Genomic DNA, 21,626 nt, shown 5'->3' on the forward strand with positions numbered 1-21,626 from the left:
TGGTTAAAGATAACTCTATAGCCATCTCATATATTACTGGAATTCTGATACTAACTACACTGTAATTAACAAGATCATCTCCATGCCTCCTTCCTACTTCACCCTTTTGTACTACTAGAAGTAGTGTTGTCTGGAATTGAGCCAAAAAATACATCCAGATGGATTTTCACTTCACTCCACTAAGTGGTCTTAGAAACCTGTTAAAAGCAGTAACCCAACTGTACTGGTTCCCGATTGCTATTGCAGCAAAGTACCACAAATGAAGTGGCTTACAACAACATATTTATTTATTGTCTTACAGTTCTGAAGGTCAGGAGTCTAAAATCAAAGTGGACACAGGGCTTCATTCCTTCTGGAGACTTCAGGGGAGAATTTATTTCCTTGACATTTTCAGCTTGTAGAAACTCCCACATTCCTTGACTTATGGCTCCTTCATGCCACTCCAACCCCTTTCTCCCATCATCAGTTTCCTGCTACTGACCCTGTTCCTCCTGCCTCCCTCTTACAAAGGCCCTTATGATTACACTGGCCCACCTGGAAGATCCAGGATAACCTCCCTGTCTCAAAATTCTTTTTTCTTTTTTTTTTAATGTTTACTTACTTTTGAGAGAGAGAGAGAGAGAGAGAGAGAGAGAGAGGGTGAGTGGGGGAGAGGCAGAAAGAGAGGGAGACAGAGGATCCCAAATGGGCTCTGCACTGACAGCCAGAGAGCCCAATGTAGGGCTCGAACTCACAAACCCCGAGATCATGACCTTAGCCAAAGTGAAGTTGGACACCAACCAACTGAGCCACACCCAAGAGCCCCTCAAAATTCTTAATCACCTCTGCAAGCCCCTTTTGCTTTGTAAGGTGACATATTCACAGGTTCCAAGGATTGGGATTTAAACATCTTTGGGACAAACATTGTTCTGCCCTACTGCACCAACAATTTCTCAATTCATCTACAATGTATATTGACACACACAATGTCTAAAAAGTATAGGGCATTCCTGGGTGCTATCAGGGATCCCAAAGGTAATAGACCAAGTCCCCAGTCTTAGGATCCTATTAATGACCTAATAAGGCAAACAAAATAAATTTATAAATGATTTTCAGTTCAAAGATTCGTGAAAGCAAACGAAAAGGACAGAACAATATGGTCTCTCAGAGCCAAACACAGGAAATTAAGTAGGACACTAAATTCAGAAAGTGCCAAAAGTTAAGGTTGTCATGGCAACATGAACTCAGTAACACAGCAAAACCTGTTTTTCAAAAGTATACACTTAACAGCTTTGCACAATTATGATCTGCTGGAAGAGCAGCTTTCATTCAATGATCCAGAACCTTTACAACTACAGATTAGCTCTTGTTCTGTAGCTATAAGACAAGAATGGCTTGCCTCACCAAATTCAACTTCACAAATATTTAGATGTCATCCACTATGTGTAAGACATATAAGACATTGAGTAAGTGCTGAGGGGATACAAATATGCATGAGACAGGGACGTCTGGGCTCAGTCGGTTAAGTGTCCAACTCTTGATTTCAGCTCACGATTCATGAGTTCAGGCCCCGCATCAGGCTCCACGGAGCCTGCTTGGGATTCTCTCTCTCCCCCTCTGTCTCTCCCCTATCCCACTCACACTCTGTCTCTTTCAAAATAAAAAATAAACATTAAAAAAAGAAGAAGAAGATGCTAAGGTGGGAACGCCCTAGGGAAAGCTCAGAAGCTGGAAAGAGCAGAGTGTTTAGAGGAACAGTAATTAACAGTCTGGCTGAAATAAAGATTACATGAAAATGGTCTTATAGAGCCAGGGCTGGGAATGATAGGCAATAATGTGGTTAGCAGATATCAGTATTTTCAATAAGTATATTCCACAGATTTAAAAAGTCAAAGGTCGGGGCGCCTGGGTGGCGCAGTCGGTTAAGCGTCCGACTTCAGCCAGGTCACGATCTCGCGGTCCGTGAGTTCGAGCCCCGCGTCAGGCTCTGGGCTGATGGCTCGGAGCCTGGAGCCTGTTTCCGATTCTGTGTCTCCCTCTCTCTCTGCCCCTCCCCCGTTCATGCTCTGTCTCTCTCTGTCCCAAAAATAAATAAAAAAACATTGAAAAAAAAAAAAAATTAAAAAAAAAAAAATTAAAAAGTCAAAGGTCTCTTTCAGAACAGCCCTTATCTGATTTTCTCAAACTTCTTACTGATCAAATAAAAAAAAAAAAAAAAAAAAACTTCTTACTGATCACGCTGTTCTGTGGCCACCTGCCTTGACATATGTTGTTCCCCTGCACCTGAAATACAAGGCAGAAATGGTATCAGTTTTCTAGATAAGGAGGTTGAGAATCAGGAAGTGGTGAAAGAGGGGTTTAAATGTTGTCTATTTGATTTCAAAGACCAAGTGATTTACTTACTTTGATTACTGATTATTTGATGTCTCTGTCCCCAGTGAGACTCCAAATATCTTATGGATAAGGTTCACATCTCATTCAATTTTGTATCCTCAGAATCTAGTTCAATGACAGACACACAGTGGGGCCTATGTAATTTCTGTTGAATGGGTGAATAAATAAATTTTAGGCAAGCAGTTATTGAGGCAAGGTGTTCCTTTCCCTGTGGAGGTGAAATGTTTTTCCACATAGCAGTGATGTTCATTGCATGCCCTGTCACAGCAAATATTTGGTGGACTTTATTCATCAACTGGTTATTTATAATAATTTTTAAAAATAGGCATGAGCTTCATGGATGTCCCTTCCCTCATCCTAATTTATGCTTGCACCTTTCCCTTCTCCTGTTCCATCCAAAACTTATTCCCAGGAGTATTGAAAAACACAATCTCCAACCCACAAACGTATGGCCAACTAATCTTTGACAAAGCAGGAAAGAGTATCCAATGGAATAAAGACAGTCTCTTCAGCAAATGGTGCCAGGAAAACTGGACAGCGACATGCAGAATGAACCTGGACCATACACCATACACAACTCATACACAAACACATACACATACGTAAACTCAAAATGGATGAAAGACCTCAATGTAAGACAGGAAGCCATCAAAATCTTCGAGGAGAAAGCAGGCAAAAACCTCTCTGATCTTGCCCGCAGCAACTTCTTACTGAACACATCTCCGGAGGCAAAGGAAACCAAAGCAAAAATGAACTACTGGGACCTCATCAAAATAAAAAGCTTTTGCAAAGCGAAGGAAACCATCAGCAAAACTAAAAGGCAACCGACAGAATGGGAGAAGATATTTGCAAATGATATATCAGATAAAGGGTTAGTATCCAAAATCTACAAAGAACTTATCAAAGTCAACACCCAAAAAACAAATAATCCAGTGAAGAAATGGGCAAAAGACATGAATAGACACTTCTCCAAAGAAGACATCCAGATAGCCAACCGACACATGAAAAAATGCTCAGCATCACTCATCATCAGGGAAATACAAATCAAAACCACAATGAGATACCACCTCACACCTGTCAGAATGGCTAACATTAACAACTCAGGCAAAATAGATGTTGGGGAGGATGCAGAGAAAGAGGATCTCTTTTGCATTGTTGGTGGGAATGCAAGCTGGTGGAGCCACTCGGGAAAACAGTATGGAGGGTCCTCAAAAAACTAAAACTAGAACTACCCTACGATCCAGCAATTGCACTACTAGGCATTTATGCGAGGGATACTGGTGTGCTGTTTCGAAGGGACACATGCACCCCCATGTTTATAGCAGCACTATCAACAATAGCCAAAGTATGGAAAGAGCCCAAATGTCCATCAATGGATGAATGGATAAAGAAGATGTGGTATATACATACAATGGAGTATTACTCAGCAATCAAAAAGAATGAAATCTTGCCACTTGCAACTACGTGGATGGAACTAGAGGGTATTATGCTAAACGAAATTAGTCAGAGAAAGACAAATATCATATGACTTCACTCATATGAGGACATTAAGACACAGAACAGATGAACATAAGGGAAAGGAAGCAAAAATAATATAAAAACAGGGAGGGGGACAAAACATAAGAGACTCTTAAACATAAGAGACTCTTAAATAACAGAGGGTTACTGGAGGGGTTGTGGTGGTGGTGGTGGGCGCTAAATGGATAAGGGGCATCAAGGAATCTAATCCTGAAATCATTGTTGCACTATATGCTAACTAATTTGGGTGTAAATTAAAAAAATAAAATTTATAAATAAATAAATAAATAAATAAATAAATAAATAAATAAATAGAAAAACACCATCTCCAATCCTTGAAGATGATATTCTAGCATCCTTGCCAATTGGGTTTCTATCTCCCACGGTCCAGAGACCCCACCTAAAACCACTATATAATTTGTGATGTTACAGGGCTTCTCAGAGTCCTATTTGAATTGGCTTCCAGCAGAGTTTGCCTGTTTTCTCTTTCTCCTCTCCTAGACTCCTAGAGCTTTTTTTTTTTTTTTTTTTTTTTAAGAGAAAAAGCATGTGCAAGCTGGGGAGGGGCAGATGGAGAGGGAGAGAGAGCATCTCAAGCAGGTTCCACACCCAGTGGGGAGCCCAACTTAGGCTCGATCTCATAACCCTGAAACCATGACCTGAGCCAAAATCAAGAGTCAGACTCTTAACCGACTGAGCCACCCAGGAGCCCCATCCTGGAGCTTTTTATCATCTAAAAGCATTTTGGTGATCCTTTCTTTCCTTTTTCTAATTACAATAAGAGAAGATCATTTGCTCTTTGCCTATTATTTCACCTAAACTTGGTAAACCCCCAGTCTACTTTGACCCTGTATTTTCCTCCTCTGACTTTATATACTCTGCCTCCTACTCTTTCTACAAGGTCTGTTCCATTAAACGTTTCTCAAAAGACACGTTATTTACTCTTCACTCATGACCCTTCCCTTGTTCTAATTTCCAAGTATTAGAAAAACTGCTAACATCTCTTTAAAACTACAAACCAGGAAACTTGGAGAAGTACTGAATTTATCTTCTATCCCATACTCTCAACACTAAATCACCAAATTTTGCCAATGTCTTCTGTACCAAAATGTTCATGACATGCCTTCCCTTCTATTTCTTACTCACTACAGGCTTGTTGAATTTATTATAATTTTCTCAACATTCTTTGCCTTTATATTATCGATATTACTACTGACAAAGGTATTTTTGGTGTGTTTTGCTTTAAATGGGACAATTTCACTCTCTAAGCCATAACATAGTCTCACAGGCCTTTGGATCCTGTCAGAAGTCTTCACTGTATACTTGATCAAGACGCTATGAATTAGCTGAATTCTTTAGCTTCCTTCTGTGTTTCAAAGTCTCCCATTCTTGCCAGGCTTATCTCCTTAATGATCTCTCCCTACTCTGACCTTCCAGTTTCTTCTTCTGTTTCTCCATTTATTCAAATAGTTTCAGAAATTCTCCCTTCCCATGGAGGCTTATTAGTTAGATCCCATACTATCGGGAAATCCTGTCAGCATGACCCTCAAAATATATACAGAATCTCCATGTTCAGTGCCACTGACTGGGTGGGCCAGCACCCCATTTTCTAAGATTGGAACAGTCACCTCCAGGATCTCAGCTGTCCCACTGCACTCTGTTCTCAACCAGGAGTTCCTCTGATCCTCTAAAAAATATAATCAAATGGGGTGCCTGGGTGGCTCAGTCGGTTAATTGTCCGACTTCAGCTCAGGTCATGATCTCACAGTTCATGAGTTCAAGCCCCACATTGGGCTCTGTGCTGTCAGTGTGGAGCCCGCTTAGGAGTCTCTGTCTCCCTCTCTCTCTGCCTTTTCCCCACTCACACTCGCTCCCTCTCTCTCCAAAATAAAAATAAACATTTATAAATAAATAAATAAAAATATAAATATAATCAAATCACTTCTCTCCTCTGTTTAAAACCCTAAGCAGCTCCCCAAGTCACTCATAGTAAAAGCAAAGTCCTCCGGAGCCTAGACTACAGTCTGCCCTCTTCCCTCTCTAACTTCACATCATATTCTCCCCCCCTTGCTGAGTGCTCTCCAGCCATATATTCGCAAGGTTGGCTACAGCTTTGGAGTGTCGGCATGTGCTAACCCTCCTGCTTGGAGCCCTCTTTCCCCATTTATCCTTTCCTTCAAGTCATTGTTCAAATGCCATCTTATTCATCCGATTAGCAAGGCATATCCTGACTTAAAAACACAACTCATTCCCTTTTCCTATTTTGTTTTTCTCCTTGGCACTGATCACTGTCTAATATACTAAGACTGGTTTATTTGCTTATTAGCTGTCTCTAAAAATCCAGTACCTGAGGGCACCTGGGTGGCTCAATTGGTTAGGCATCCCACTTCAGCTTAGGTCATGATCTCACAGCTCATGGGTTCGAGCCCTGCATGGGGCTCTGTGCTGACAGCTCAGAGCCTGGATCCTGCTTCGGATTCTGTATCTTCCTCTCTCTGCTCCTCCCCCTCTCACACTCTGTCTCTCTCTCTCTCAAAAATAAATAACTAAACATTAAAAAAATTTTGGGGGGCGCCTGGGTGGCTCAGTAGGTTGAGTATCCAACTTGGGCTCAGGTCATGATCTCACAGCTCATGAGTTTGAGCCCTACATCGGGCTCTGTGCTGAAAGCTCGGAGCCTGGAACCTGCCTCGGATTCTGTGTCTCCCTCTCTCTCTGCCCCTAACCCACTTGCATTCTGTCTCTGTCTCTCTCAAAAATAAACATTCAAAAAAAATTTAATTCAGTACCCTGAGGGCAAGAACTTTCGTCTATTTTTTTTCACAAAACAGTGACAAGAACGGTGTGCCTGGCCCATAGCAGGCACTCAAAGCAAACTTGTTGAATGAATGAAGTCAAAGCATTAATTCACAGAGATACAGGATATATAAAACACAGGCTGTATGGAGCAGAAGTACACCTTCATGGGTTTTTTGCCTTTTTTTTTTTATTACGTTTCTTTTTTTTTTTTTTTTTTAATGTTTTTTTATTCATTTTTGAGACAGAGAGACACAGAGCATGAACGGGGGAGGGGCAGAGAGAGAGGGAGACACAGAATCGGAAGCAGGCTCCAGGCTCTGAGCCATCAGCCCAGAGCCCGACGCGGGGCTCGAAATCACGGACCGCGAGATCGTGACCTGAGCTGAAGTCGGATGCTTAACTGACTGAGCCACCCAGGCGCCCCTGTTTTTTTTTTTTTTTTTTTTAAGGTTTATCTATTTTTGAAAGAGAGAGACAGACCATGAACAGGGGAGGGGCAGAGAGTGAGGAAAGACCCAGAGTCTGAAGCAGGCTCCAGGTTCCATGCTGACACAGAACCCAACGCAGGGCTCTGGTTCACAAACTGTGAGATCACGACCTGAGCCAGTCGGACGGTCAACCGACCGAGCCACCCAGGCACCCCGTTGCCTTTTTCATATGTTTCACTCATAAGCAGCAGAGCTGCGCTATTTCGTTTGTAAAGTCACAAACAGCAATGTATTCAGGGCATTCATAACCTAAAAGGGACTCTGAGACACCAGACACACAGTGAGCAGTCCAGAGTATAGAACGAGACACAGTTCAAAAGTGGAACAAGAAGATGAGTTATTGTGCAAGAATAATGACAAGATGCTGCCTTATATGCTAAGAAAAAGTTGTTTCTAACGATCTTACTTGCAAATCTTAGAATCGTCTAGTGTCAAGGTCTTTTTCCCCCGTTCATAAGAAACCAGATTTTTTTTTAAGGCCCTAGATCCTCAGCTTATGAAACTAGTGAGATAAACGATTCAATAAATAATAAAAATAACAATCGGACTTGAAAAAGAGTTCCGAATTTGAAATGTTAAACATCAGCATCTTCGATTTTAGTTCCTACCATTTGTGTACAATGTTGATCAAACGCCACGTGGAATAAATAAGAGTCTGGATCCTTTGGCAGAGAACCCCTATTGTAAGACCGTCTTTGCCAGCATTAGCCCCTCCGTGTGAAGAGGCAAAGATGACAAGAGGATGCTGCTACTCCCCGGGCTGGTGGGTGAGGGGAGCCACCATAAGGCGACCACTCAGAAACATGCCTGAGTAAACAGATGGGTCTTCCGCTGTGCCCTGAAGGCAAACAGACCCGGCTTTGCTGGACCTCGGGAGGGGGTGCATTCCAGGGTCCTGTCTCTCTCCTTGAGAATACCCTGCCCCTGGGTTCCCAGACTTCAAGCCTTCAGCATCTTGATCTCTGGCACCATGGAGGAATCACAGAAAGGACGGTTCCTGGGGAGAGCACATTTCAGTTTTACCTGGCTGTTTAGATAAAAGCCAGCACCTGCTCCACTAGTTACACGGGGAACCTGCAATGTCAGGGCGGCACAGGTGTAAAGACATTCCAAGGAAAGAGGAGGGCTTTTATAAATATCACTGCTATATAGTACATTTAAAAACTTGGGGGGGGGGGGGGGGCACCTGGGTGGCTCAGTCGGTTAAGCAGCTGACTTCGGCTCAGGTCACGATCTCGCGGTCCGTGAGTTCGAGCCCCGCGTCAGGCTCTGGGCTGATGGCTCAGAGCCTGGAGCCTGCTTCCGATTCTGTGTCTCCCTCTCTCTCTGCCCCTCCCCCGTTCATGCTCTGTCTCTCTCTGTCTCAAAAATAAAATAAAACGTTAAAAAAAAAAATTAAAAACTTGGGAAAGCACCTCTTCTGTCCTTTGCTGCCAATGTTCAAGCATGGGCTTCACCTTAAAATTTTAAAAAAGAGGAGACCTTATCAACCTGTTCCTATGTCTATTGCACAGGCTCTGCCCATTCTGGCTACAAGGTAGCTGTAGGATTTTATTACTAATTTCAAAGGTGGTGTTCCAGTTTTGAAAATGTTGTTTGGCCAAAAGTTTAGATTTTAAGGACACAAAGATAAACATATAACATTGTCATTGTAGCAACAAGAATAACATGGAAAACAACATTCATCCATTGAGATAGTTTAAGAAATTACAGGGGCACCTGGGTGGCTCAGTCGGTTAAGCTCAGGTCATGACCTCACAGTTTGTGAGTTCAAGCCCTGCATCGGGCTCTGTGCTGACAGCTCAGAGCCTGGAACCTGCTTCCAATTCTGTCTCCCTCTCTCCTGCCCCACCTCTTCTCATGCTCTGTCTCTCAAAAATAAGTAAACATTAAAAATTTTTTTAAAAAAATTACATCACCAACATACTTTTGGAATGATATATAGCCTATAAAAATTCAACATAGAAAGATGTCCATGATAAAGTAAATGTAAAGTGGAAGCTGCAAAACAGTACCAGTGCTGCACAATCTCATTTCATTAAAAATTTTCATTAAAAATGTTTGCTTATACGTGAAGAAATACCTAGGAGGATATTAACAAACCACCTGAGGGGATTATGGGAGACTTCATTTTCTACGTCACATATTCTCATATGTTTTAAAAGTTTGCAGCAAGCATTTATTATTACTACGAACAAAAACCACATTCATAAGTATGTGTGTGTATGCACGTGTACATGTAGTTAAGTTCTCCAAGCTTTGGACATAATAAAATCCAAAGTAATAAATGGTACAGGGTAATAACAATTAATTTGTTATTAATGACGCCTATAGAACAGATTCACATTATGCCTTTTATCACTTCATAAGAAATACGTGATCTTAGAATGAGAAAACAGAGGTCATTCACAGGAAAACAATTTGTTTCCTTCTGACTCAAAAGCCCCTGCAACCATCTATTGCTAACTCCAATTACCCACTCAAACAAATAAGTGAAAACGAAGCCAGTAATGTAAACATAAATTTAGTTGAAAGCTGCAGCCTAGATGGAAATACCTTCTTTCCGCAAAGTACTCTCTCTCTTCATGCCCTACCCACACAATACCCCCCAAGATAAGCTCAGGCCCCAAGACCCGAAAGCCACGTTCTTTCATTGTCTTGCTTGCTCTAATGACAGTGGGTTGTTAATCACCACAAGGAACACAGCAAGATTCCAAAGTATATTGTTCCCAGATTTCCTGAGATTACTTCAGAGAATGCTGTGACAGAAACACATCGTCCAGCGTGTTGACTGCACCACTTTCAGACCTGACACTGCAAAAGATGGCGAGCATGGTGAACAACTTTAAGATGAATAAAGAAAAGAAAATCCTCAGTATTTCTCTCATAAAAAAACCTGAGAAGTCATTTGGAAACCCTCGCTGGCTACTCTAGGCTCAGAAAGAACCACATGACAAAGGTTAGTCTATTTTTTGTTAAAGTGAACTTCTAACAACCTTTCTGTGGATGATAAATTTAAATGAACATTTCTCTGCTGCCATCTTGTGGATTACTGAGGTAATTCAGTCAAAGCTCAGGAACAGGCAAATCTAAAGTCCTTCCCCCAAAGTTATGCCGGATATGAACTTATCGATTGTTTAAGGCCATTTATTTGACAGGACAAATATAATTTATATGGCATACTAGTTCTAACATATTATATTAAACATCTAAGAGTCAGATTTATTTTTAAGTTTAAGATCTTTTAGCTTTCAAACGTTACCTTGTAGGGAAACAAATGCTTTCGTCACTGCTTAGGCAACAGTTAGTATAAAAGAAATTATAAATATCCTATATTAAGGCATTGGTCACTTAAAAAAACTAATTTTTTAATATACACCATTGGCATCATCTCTACCACCTTACACTAAAATTTAGAAAGGAAAGTTAAAATCCCAGGCTGCCTGGCTGGCTCAGTAAGTGGCACATGAGACTCTTGATCTCGTGGTTATGAGTTCGAGCCCCACACGGGGTGTAGAGATTATTTAAATAAATTAAATTCACTACAAAAAAAGGAGAGAGAGAGAGAGAGAGAGAGAGAGAGAAATTTAAAATCCCCTTTCTAAAAGATAATATACATGGCATTTTGGCCTCACTCCAAACCCAGTCCCTCCACTGGGAAATTGTAGTTGGGGCACAGAGGTACAAGAGCACCTGGTCCTGGGGATAGAAACAGACCAGGTTCAGTCACTCACCACTGACAAAATCCAAAGACAGAGAAATGAGTGGTGGTGAAAGAAGACAGGAATTTCAGTGAGGCCAACACAGAAGACAGTGGACTATCATTTCAAAGACTGTCTCCAAAGTGCCAAAAATACTTCCAGGTTTCTATAAGGAAAATGTGGGACAAAGGTGGGTGGGTACCTTCAGGTAGGCAGTGAAGATCAAATAGATCACTGTCTTGGAGTCGATCACAGGCAGGGTGTCCTTACTGCTTGGGTTCCCATCAACGGATGCCTTGCCCTCAAGGTCTTCTGCCTGAGCTCACCTGGTGATGTGACTATGCAGTAGAGATAGGAACACCCACTGCAAGAACCGCCAGCCTGATTTTGACTAGGTCAACTAGGAATAGGATAACTTCAGAGGTTTTCCGCTTCACAAAACTGGGAGCAAGGAAAGGAGGAAACAGGGAAAGGAGAAATGGGAATATGATATTGTCATTATAAGAAATATATACATGGTCTTTGTCTCCATTCCCATCACAAGAGTTCCTAAACCTCTTAGAATTTCCTAAATGATGAAAGCAATAAAGGTATCTTTTGTTATGTTAATGAAGTGACATTGGGTTTCAATAGCCAATGCTTTATTCAACCATGCCTGTGTAAAGAACCCTCCTTAAAAACCCAAAAAGAGGAGCACCTCAGTGTCTCAGTCAGTTGAGCATCAGACTCTTAATTTAGGCTTAGGTTGTGATCCTCAGGTCGTGGGATCCAGCCCCACATCAGGCTCCACACTGAGCATGGAGCCTGCTTAAGATTCTCCCTCTGTGCCTCTCCCCTGCTCATGCTCTCTCTCTCTAACACACACACACACACACACACACACACACACACACAGAGAGAGAGAGAGAGAGAGAGAGAGAGAGAGAGAGAGAGAGAGAGAGAGGGTTCAGACAGTTTCCAAGTGAACACATGGAGATTCAGAGAGAGTGGCAACTATGCAGCATTGGTGGCTTAGTGGTGAGCTGCCTTTCAGGGAGAGTGGCAACCCTGGAAAGGGCATGGAAGCTCCACACCCTCTTCCTATACCTTGCCCTGTGCAACGCTTCCATCTAATTGTTCATGAGTTACATCCTTTTATAATAAACCAGTAATCTAGCAAATCAATCGCACCCAAGGAAGGGGTCCTTAGAACCTCCAATCTATAGCTGGTCAATCAGAAACACTAGTGACAACCTGGACTTGGGAGTTGTCATCTGAACTATGTGGAGGGAGCAGTCTTGTGGAACTGAGCCCTTAGTGTGTGGTAGGAGGCACTATCTCCAGGTAGTGTCAGAACTGAGTTGAATTGTAGGACTCCCAACTGGTGCCAGAGAATTGCTTGGTGATGTTGGAAAACACACATAATGGAATTGGTGTCGGGACCGTGCATACCATTCCTCGTCAGATTCTGAGTGCAGTCCTAGAGGGTGAATGCTAATGTGATATGTGGGGATACATTTCTTATATGGCTGCCAAACCCACTGTCACGTTTGTTATTGGTTCGTGCTGCAATGTCTCGGACCATTTCTGGACTTGCAGGCATTCCTTGGAGTGCCCAAGTTGTAGGGTCAGCAATAAATCCAGAAAGGGATATAGGGGAAAAAATAGAGATACAGGGGAAAAAAATAGAAATTCTTGTTAGTTATAATGTATATATTGGAGAACTGAAGAAGAAACTGGAAAAAATTCTGCTGCCTGGCCCTCCCCAACTTCATTCCCCAGTAAACCTGAGAAAGTATAGCATTTTCCCACTTGAGAACTTAAAAGAATGTATTAGGAGAACGTTTATGAGACCCTTCAAATTTGTGCTTTAGAATCCCATGAACAAAGAGGAGGACTTGTATTTCTACACTCATTGTCAGATCACCACCTTGCAGCAGGTTGGTACTTTGGGCATAATAAATATAGTAAATCAGTTTTAAAGAAAGGTGGGAGAGCAGGTACTAATATGTGTTCTCAGTTGCTATTTTTTACCTCTGGTTGTAATTTAGATAATTCCATAAAAAGATAAAGGTTCTGACCGGACAGGTCATATCTTCTGAGTGTGATCCTGGCTCTAAAATGCCACTTCTCCCTTAGGTTCTATGGAATCTATACTTGGGAACTTCAAGACAGAATATTATATTGACCAGGATGAGAGTCTGGGTTGCTAAATTTAGGAAAGAAAATTTAAAAAGGACACCCAGTTAAATTAAAATTTCAGATTTAAAAAAGGAATTGGGACATATTTATGTTAAAAACTTATTCATTGTTTACCTGAAATTCAAATTCCCAACTGGCATCCTGAATTTTATCTAGCAACCCTAATCTTCCCCTTCCCCAAAAGGAATATTAAAGAAAATTGACATCTCAACTAGGAAAAAAGAAACTAATTTCTCTTTAATATAAAGCTAATGTTTTTAATTATTAAGATAAAGTAGCATAAGATTACACTGAGTAACAGGTTTTCCAAATGTAAGGGGATAAAAAGTAAAGCAAATTACATAAAGGTTCTAATTTAAGGTAGACTTGAAGGTCACATAGAATTATTCAGTTCCGTAGTTCGGACGCTTAGTACATACCCCTGAACGCAGGCACCATGCTTGACATTGGGAAAAGCAAGATTAACAAGACACAGCTCCTGTTCCCAAACAACTCATGGTCTAGTAGAAGGAAGAGAAAGCAGAGTTGATACACATGTGAATGTAGAAAGGAATCTAGAGGACTTGCAGATTTCACCTTCTCTTCTGCCCTCGGTAGAACCTGGTCTCATCACTAAAGAAGTGTGACCAACAGGTGAAGAGATTTATTTTAAACAAATGGAGCAGAACTGATTCTTGGTTAATATCAAAACCTACACATTGTCAGATGATAAAATGTCAAAGCTGGAAATAACCTTAGAGATCTCATCCAGCATGTCTATTTGACAAAACGAGTCTACATACAGCCCCGTATCTGTGGCCATCAGAGCAGCTGCCCCCTAACCAGCAGACTTTGTCCAGAGTCTTGTCCTGGTCGCTGCTTTTTCAGGTGAGGTCTGGCCATGAGGAAAGACTGATCCATATCTCAGGTTCCAAATGACAAATAAATTTGTGCTTCCAGACACCAAAGCTGTCAAAGCAGAGAGAATTTTAAAAAGAATTACAAGATGGCCTGCTGCCACACTGTAATAATACTCCAATTAGAACAAAGTGCACGGTGGGTTTAGGAAGGAAAACAGAAAGAGTTATTAAAGTCAAATGTGACGCGTCCAGCTAATTCAGCAGATAAAATCCACTCATTCCATTCTTTGTCCTCATGAGGATGAGTCAAAGGGCTTATCTCTGGACTTAACTGAAACAAACTGGTTAGGAAAATTCACGCTGTGTTGACAACTGTTTACAGAGCAGATAGAGTATAGAAATTGACTTATTAATTGCCGATGTTAGTTATTTATTGCCTTCTTTCCTCTGCTTGTCACTTTAACTTAGAAAAGTAAGGAGGGGGAAGAAGGAGAAAGAAGAATAGAGCTGAGATTCCGTCTCTAAGAGAGAAGGGTAAAATGACAACAGCATGGTGGGAGTACTTGTCTTCCTCTTCCTCTAACTTCTCTTTCTTCAAATACTCCTTTATTTAGGGCATCTTCCTCTCAGAAGTCCTTGATGTGGTGTGGGGAAGTTTTGTCTCCATCTTCCTAGAAATAGTCTATGTTCCTAGATATGTGAGTATAGGGTGATCTCTTCTAGAAATAGGAAAACTGATTAGGACATTTCCCATTAAAATGTAAATGATTACTGTTTCTAATCTTCCCAATCCACCCAATATTTCCCTGTTCCTACAAAATTGATGAAACTTCAGGCATAAACACAGAGATATTTTTACTCACTATGGTTTTCTTTCTCTGCCCCCTCCCCCCAACCCGTAACAGTGGGACATAAATATCTCTAGACAGATACTCTGTATGCTACATACTAGCCAGTCCTTGGCTTACTGCCCTACATTTCAGTAAAATGCCCAACACTCATCTACCTTTGCCCCCACATATTCAAAACTTCTGTATTTTTCCAAGTCATGTGATTGCAAAAAATAGTTGTTATATTTTGTGCCTAGGACCCCTCCTCCTTGTGGTTACCCCATTTTGCTCTGTTGATCTATACCTCACTACACTGAGCTCTCACGTCTCAAATGCGTTTGAGTTCAATCCACAATCTAGGCCTACAATCTATGGTCAGACAGACCATGTGGGAGAAAGATGGCTATAGCTCCCCTAGTGCAAAATTCCTAGGTTCTGCTCCTACAGCCATTGGAGTATGTTTAGGAATGTGCCCAGTCAGAACCGGTGAGGTACCATGAGACAACTACTGGGTGTCATGGAAAGAGAACTCCTAGGAACTCTAGGAAAGAGGCCCTCACTCATTCTCATTGAACTTTAACTTAAGTAGGCTGAGCTGCTGCTGTCTCTCTCTACCATAAGCGAAGACTCTGAGAATGGAACTAGAATAAACAAAGGTAAGGTTTAGAAAGATATAAACCAGGTGCTGGTGTTACCATGTAAGCTCCCATAGAAAACTCAACTGCACCCGAAGTCAGCGTTACTGCCAACATTTCAGTTTTGTGAGCAGTAAGTTAGCTCCTTCCTTATGCAGCTTAGATTTTCTATCACTTTTAATCAAAAGAACTGAAAGTAATTAGTACACTTAGGAATATCTGAAACAATAAATAAGGGATGCTACTTTTTAAAAAAAAGGGACATAGAACCAGAAAGTCTTAAAAATCAAAAATAAGATATCTTAGGGGCGCCTGGGTGGCTCAGTCGGTTAAGCGGCCGACTTCGGCTCAGGTCATGATCTCACGGTCCGTGAGTTCAAGCCCCGCGTCGGGCTCTGTGCTGACAGCTCAGAGCCTGGAGCCTGTTTTCAGATTCTGTGTCTCCCTCTCTCTGACCCTCCCCCGTTCATGCTCTGTGTCTCTCTCTCTCTCAAAAATAAATAAACATTAAAAATTAAAAAAAAAAAAAGATATCTTAAATAAAATTTTCAATAAAAGGCCTAGAAGTCAAAGTTGAGAAAATTCCACAGTGCAAACCAAAAACTAAGTAGTGAAAAATATGAGAAAAAGGTTGCAGAATGGAGAATCAATTGAGGAAGTCCAATATTAGTCAAATAGGAGTGGGGGTAGGAGAGAGACAATTAAAAGAAAAAAATTCCTAGAGCTGAAAAAACAAAAGTCTACAGGATGAAATGCCATGCAAGATAAATAAAAATGATTGACACCAAGGTATAGATCTATATATATACCAAGGTATACGTTATGCCAAGGTATATTCTCATAAAACTGCAGAATTTTAAGGAGAAAGTAAGACCATAAAGCTTGTAGAGAGAAAAAACAGGTTCCCTACAAAAAAAATGGGATTCAAAGTAATATTAAACTTGTCAACAGAGTGCCCAAATGATATAGTATCTTAAAAATTTGGAAGAAAAAATGGTATGGATCTATAATTCTAGCCTACATAGTACCAGACATCCTGGTCAAGGAAATAAGGTAAGAAAAAGATAAGGATTGGAAGGAAAAAAGATAAAACTGATTATCAGTCAACTCCTAGAAATAATGAGTTGAGCAAATTTCCCAGGTAAAAGATTAACTTATGAGTAGCATTATTCTACACTCACCAATTAGAAAATATAATTGAAACTAAGATACCATTCTGAGCAGCAACAAAGCCAAGTGTGAAGAAAAATAAAAAATTTTATATATATGCAAGGACTCCTTGGACACACCCTTCTGGAAAAAACTTCTGTAGAATCTGAAAACAATGAAATTAACGCAGATTACTATGAAAAGAAATCCGATGATAACAGCTATGTGGCTAAAACAAGACATTAGAAGGTGTAAAGAAAAAATGTCGTCAAACAGAATGTTGGAATGGATTTTATTCAGCAAATCATATGAGTAAGAGCCTCAAAGAACTTACTGATATGGCAAAGAACTGTATATTTTTTTCTCTCAACAAAAACTTAAAAGTCAACTTTGGAATCCCTGAGAAAAATTTTAGAAAACTGCAAAAAAAAAAAAAAAAAAAAAAAAATCATGGGCCAAATAGGAAGCATCCTCTTTCAAGTGGCAAAGATTTGATTTGGTGGGTGTATGATTCTTTCTTTATTGGCCCAATTCTACTGGCTCTGTGTTAAATAATATTACATGTACCACTCACAAAAATTAACTCAAAATGGATTAAAGACTTAAATGTAAGATCTAAAATTATCATACTCCTAGAAGAAAACACAGGGGAACACCTGCTTGACATTGGTCTGGGCAATGACTTTTTTTGGATAGGACATCAAAAGTACAAGCAACAAAAGCAAAAATAAACAAATGAGACTATATCAAAGTAAAAAGCTTTTATGCAGCAAAAGGAGAAAGCAAAATGAAAAGGCAACCTATGGAATGGAAGAAAATATTTGCAAGCCATATATATGATAAGGGTTTCATATCCAAAATGTATAAGGAACTCATACAACTCAATAGCAACAAAAATTAAAAATAAATCCTATTTAAAAGTGGGCAAAGGGGGCACCTGGCTGGCTCAGTTGGAAGAGCATGTGACTCTTGATCTCAGGGTTGTGAGATCAAGCCCCACACTGGGTGCAGAGATTACTTTAAAATAACTAACTAAATAAATAAATAAATAACTTGAAATAAATAAATAAATAAATAAATAAATAAATAAATAAATAAATATTAAAAAGTGGGCAAAGGACTTGAAAAGACATTTTCCAAAGAAAATACACAAATGGCCAACAGGTACATTAAAAGGTGCTCAACATCACTAACCATCAGGGAAGTCCAAATCAAAACCACAGTGAGATACTACCTCAAACCTGTTAGGATGGCTGTTATCAAAATGATGAAAATAATAAGTACTGATGAGGCTGCTGAGAAAAGGGAACACTGACACACTGTTAGTGGGAATGTAAATTGGTACAGTCGCTATGGAAAATAGTACGGACGTTCCTCAGAAACTTAAAAATAGAAATACCATATGATCCAGCAATTCCCCTCTTGGGTATGTATCCAGAGGAAATGAAATCACTATCTTGAAGAGATATGCTGAAGAGATATCCCCATGTTCATTGCAGCATTATTCACAATAGCCAAGACATGGAAACAACCTGAGTGTGCACTGTTGGATGAATGGATAAAGAAAATGTGGTGTAATGCTTCTTGGCCTTTTGGCTAAGATCAAGTGAAGAAAATGTGGTGTATATATGCAATGGTATGTTATTCAGCCATGAAAAGGAAGGAAATCCTGCCATTTGTGACAACATGAACGGACCTTTAGGGCATTATGCTATGTGACAAAAGAGAGACAAATACTATATGATCTCACTTATATATGAAATCTTAAAAAACTGAACTGTAAAGTCAAAAACTGAACTGGTAAAGTCAACTGGTAGTTACCAGGACCACGGGTTAGTGGGGGATATGGATGAATGTGGTGAAACGGCACAAATTTCCAGTTGTATGATGTATAAATTCTGGAGCTATAATATACAGCATGGTGACTATAGCTAACAACGCTGTTTTGAATACTTGAAAGTTGCTAAGGGAGTAAATCTTAAAAGCTCTTACTATAAAAAAAAAAAAAGGTAATTATGTGAGGTGATGGATGTGTTAACAAAACTTATTGTGGTGAGGGCGCCTGGGTGGCTCAGTCGGTTAGGTGTCTGACTTTGGCTCAGGTCATGATTGCACCATTTGTGAGTTTGAGCCCCGCATCAGGCTCTGTGCTGACAGCTCAGAGCCTAGAGCCTACTTCAGATTTTGTGCCTCCCTCTCTCTCTTCCCCTCCCTCACTTGCACTCTGTCTTTCTCTCAAAAAATAAAATAAACATTAAAAAAAAACTTTATTGTGGTAATCATTTATATATATAAAATTATCATATTGTACTCCTTAAACTTACACAATATTGTATGTCAATTATTACCTCAATAAAAACTGGAAAAAATAATAAAAAATAAAATGAAGCCTAAAATAATTATATTACAGGGGCATCTGGGTGTTAGTTAAGTGTCTGACTCTTGGTTTCAGGTCATGTCATGATCTCACATCTTCAGGGGTTTGAACCCCACATCAGGCTCTGTGCTAGCAGCCTACACAGAGCCTGTTCGGGATTCTCTCTCTCTGCCTCTCCCTCACTCGTGCTGTCTCTGTCTCTCTCAAAATAAATAAATAAACTTAGAAAAATTAATAACAATTATATTACATGATTTATAATAAGATTATATATTCATATTTCATAACTATAATAATTTACATCCTATTTTTATTTCTAATTTTAGAACTGACACAAAGCATGAATGATTACATTTTGTGATCATAGTTAAAAACCAATGTAAATATAATAAACCATGTAATGAATTAATGACAAAAGTAGTGAAATAGATGACAGAATTTGGAAGATAAATGAAGGGGTTAGGAAAAGGGTGAAGGTTACTCTGAAAGAGAAAATGACATCATCCTACCTACAAGGTATGTATCATCAGTTGCCTATTGCTACATAAGAAACATCCCCCCCAAATTTAGTGGCCTAAAGGCCAATACACATTTCTTATCTCATAGAATGTCTATGGGCAAATTAGTTGAGTGGTTCTGACTTAGGTTTCTCATGAGGTTGTGGTCAAGAAGTTGGTTTCAAGCTGCAGTCATCTAAAGGCTTGACTAAGGCTGGATGATCTGCTTTCAAGATGGCTCATTCACATGGCTGGCAAATTTGGTGCTGACTTTTGTCAGGAAGTCTCAGTTCTTTGCCACATGCACTTCTACTTAAGGCTGCTTGCATGTCCTCATGACAGGACAACTGACTTCCCCCAGAGCAAATGATCAAAAAGACAGTAAGGCAGAAGTTGCAACATCTACGCTGACCTAATCTTGGGAGTCACACACCATTTTTTGGCAATGGTTACACAGATCAACCCTATTCAATGTCAGAAAGTCCATGAATACAAGGAGGTGAGAATCACTAGGAGCAAGGAATGGCTGGTTCCATAGGGTATTAATGGATACTTTCTAACTAAGGTTGTTGGAATAAAGAATAGATGTTTAAGTATATTATTTAAAGTTCTAAAAGTAACCACCTCCAAAAGAACACAAAATCATATAACTAAGAAACTCAAGGGGAGAGGTGGGAATGGGGAGAAGGGGGGAGTCATCTTCCCCATGAGGACATTGATTAACATAGCCTAAAGTTGATACATCAAGAAACAGAGAAGAGGTGCCTGGGTGACTCAGTCAGTTGAGTCACTCAGACCCTTGATTTCAGCTCAGGTAATGATCCCACGCTTCGTGGGATTGCTGGGCTCTGTGCTGACAGCATGGAGCCTGCTTGAGATTCTCTCTCTCCTTTTCTCTCTCTGCCCCTTGCCTGCTTATGCGCACTCTCTCTCTTTCAAAAATAAATAAACACTTTTAAAAATGGAGAAATATGAATATTATTTACTCTGGTGATAGCCATCCTTAGAATGAAAAATAGGAGCATGTGGGTGGCTCAGTTGGTTGGGTGTCTGACTTCAGCCCAGGTGATGATCTCACAGTTCATGAGTTGGAGCCCTGTGTCAGGCTCTGTGCTGACAGCTCAGAGCTTGGAGCCTGATTCAGATTCTGTGTCTCCCTCCCTCTCTGCCCTTCCCCCGCTTGCATACTCTCTCTCAGAATAAATAAATAAACATTAAAAAAAAAGCATTAAAAATAGAACAGTTAAGAAGCGACTGCCTCAAAAAAGTGATACTAAGAATAGCATGGGAGATTTTTTTTTTGATACCAATCTATTTCTTAAAACTATGTGTATGTTTATTTAATAATAATGACTTAAAAAGTATAATTTTATCTTCAGGACGTAAGCATGTTTTTTCTACGGTACACATGCTAGGATTAACCCAGAAACAGTATGCTGAGGTCCAAGAATCTGTTAAAATACTTCCCCTGCCCCATAGCTAAATGGTCACACTGACATATGCTTAATACAGCTTTTAATGCTGTAAAATAAAACACTGTGCAAACAGTAAACTTGTTTGGACTTTTTTATGCTCTAGGGTAAAACAACTCTTACAACGATTTGTTTCAGAACTTAAGAATTTGCTTACTTCCCCCAAATGCACACTCACTTTCTTTAAGAAATGTCCTTTTTCATGTTTTGCAAGTCCTAAAATGCAGTTGAAAATAAAAACTTTTAGTGAAAGATTATATTCTTAAACATGTGGTGCTAGGGGCTATTGACCATTTTAGGACCCGAATAAGAAATAGAAACTAGTTTATTGCAGAAAACCAATGAAAGTATATCGCCCAATAGAAATTTCTCTGTCAAACATATCTTTAACTAAAATTAACCTGGTGAGGGGCGCCTGGGTGGCTCAGTCGATTAAGTGTCCAACTTCAGCTCAGGTCATGATCTCACGGTCTGTGAGTTCGAGCCTCGCATTGGGCTCTGTGCCAGCAGCTCAGAGCCTGGAGCCTGGTTCGGATTCTGTCTCCCCCTCTCTGCCCCTTCCCCACTCACACTCTGTATCTCTCTCTCTCAAAAATAAAATAAAAACATTTAATAAAATAAAAATAAAATAATTAAATGAACCTGGTGAGTTGATTTCTTGGGTGGGAGAAGAGTGGATGGGATGATAGAGTAGCCAGCTTACTGGACCTCACCCCAGAGAGAACAGCCCAGCACTGACATGTAGGTATAACAGGGAAGCAGTTGCT

At 40.2% G+C, this 21,626-nt stretch overlaps 1 long non-coding RNA gene across 1 annotated transcript; it reads right to left on the minus strand.

The window, feature by feature from the left end:
• Positions 1 to 2,155: 2,155 nt before the first annotated feature.
• LOC122235003 lies at positions 2,156 to 14,002 on the minus strand. Its single transcript, XR_006213049.1, has 4 exons — positions 13,480 to 14,002; positions 11,082 to 11,320; positions 2,383 to 2,518; positions 2,156 to 2,262 (listed from the first exon to the last, which is right to left on the minus strand). It is a non-coding gene; the product is annotated as an uncharacterized LOC122235003 (long non-coding RNA).
• Positions 14,003 to 21,626: the final 7,624 nt, after the last annotated feature.

The sequence above is a fragment of the Panthera tigris genome, chromosome F2 (assembly GCF_018350195.1).
Source record: "Panthera tigris isolate Pti1 chromosome F2, P.tigris_Pti1_mat1.1, whole genome shotgun sequence".
Lineage (NCBI taxonomy): Eukaryota > Metazoa > Chordata > Mammalia > Carnivora > Felidae > Panthera > Panthera tigris.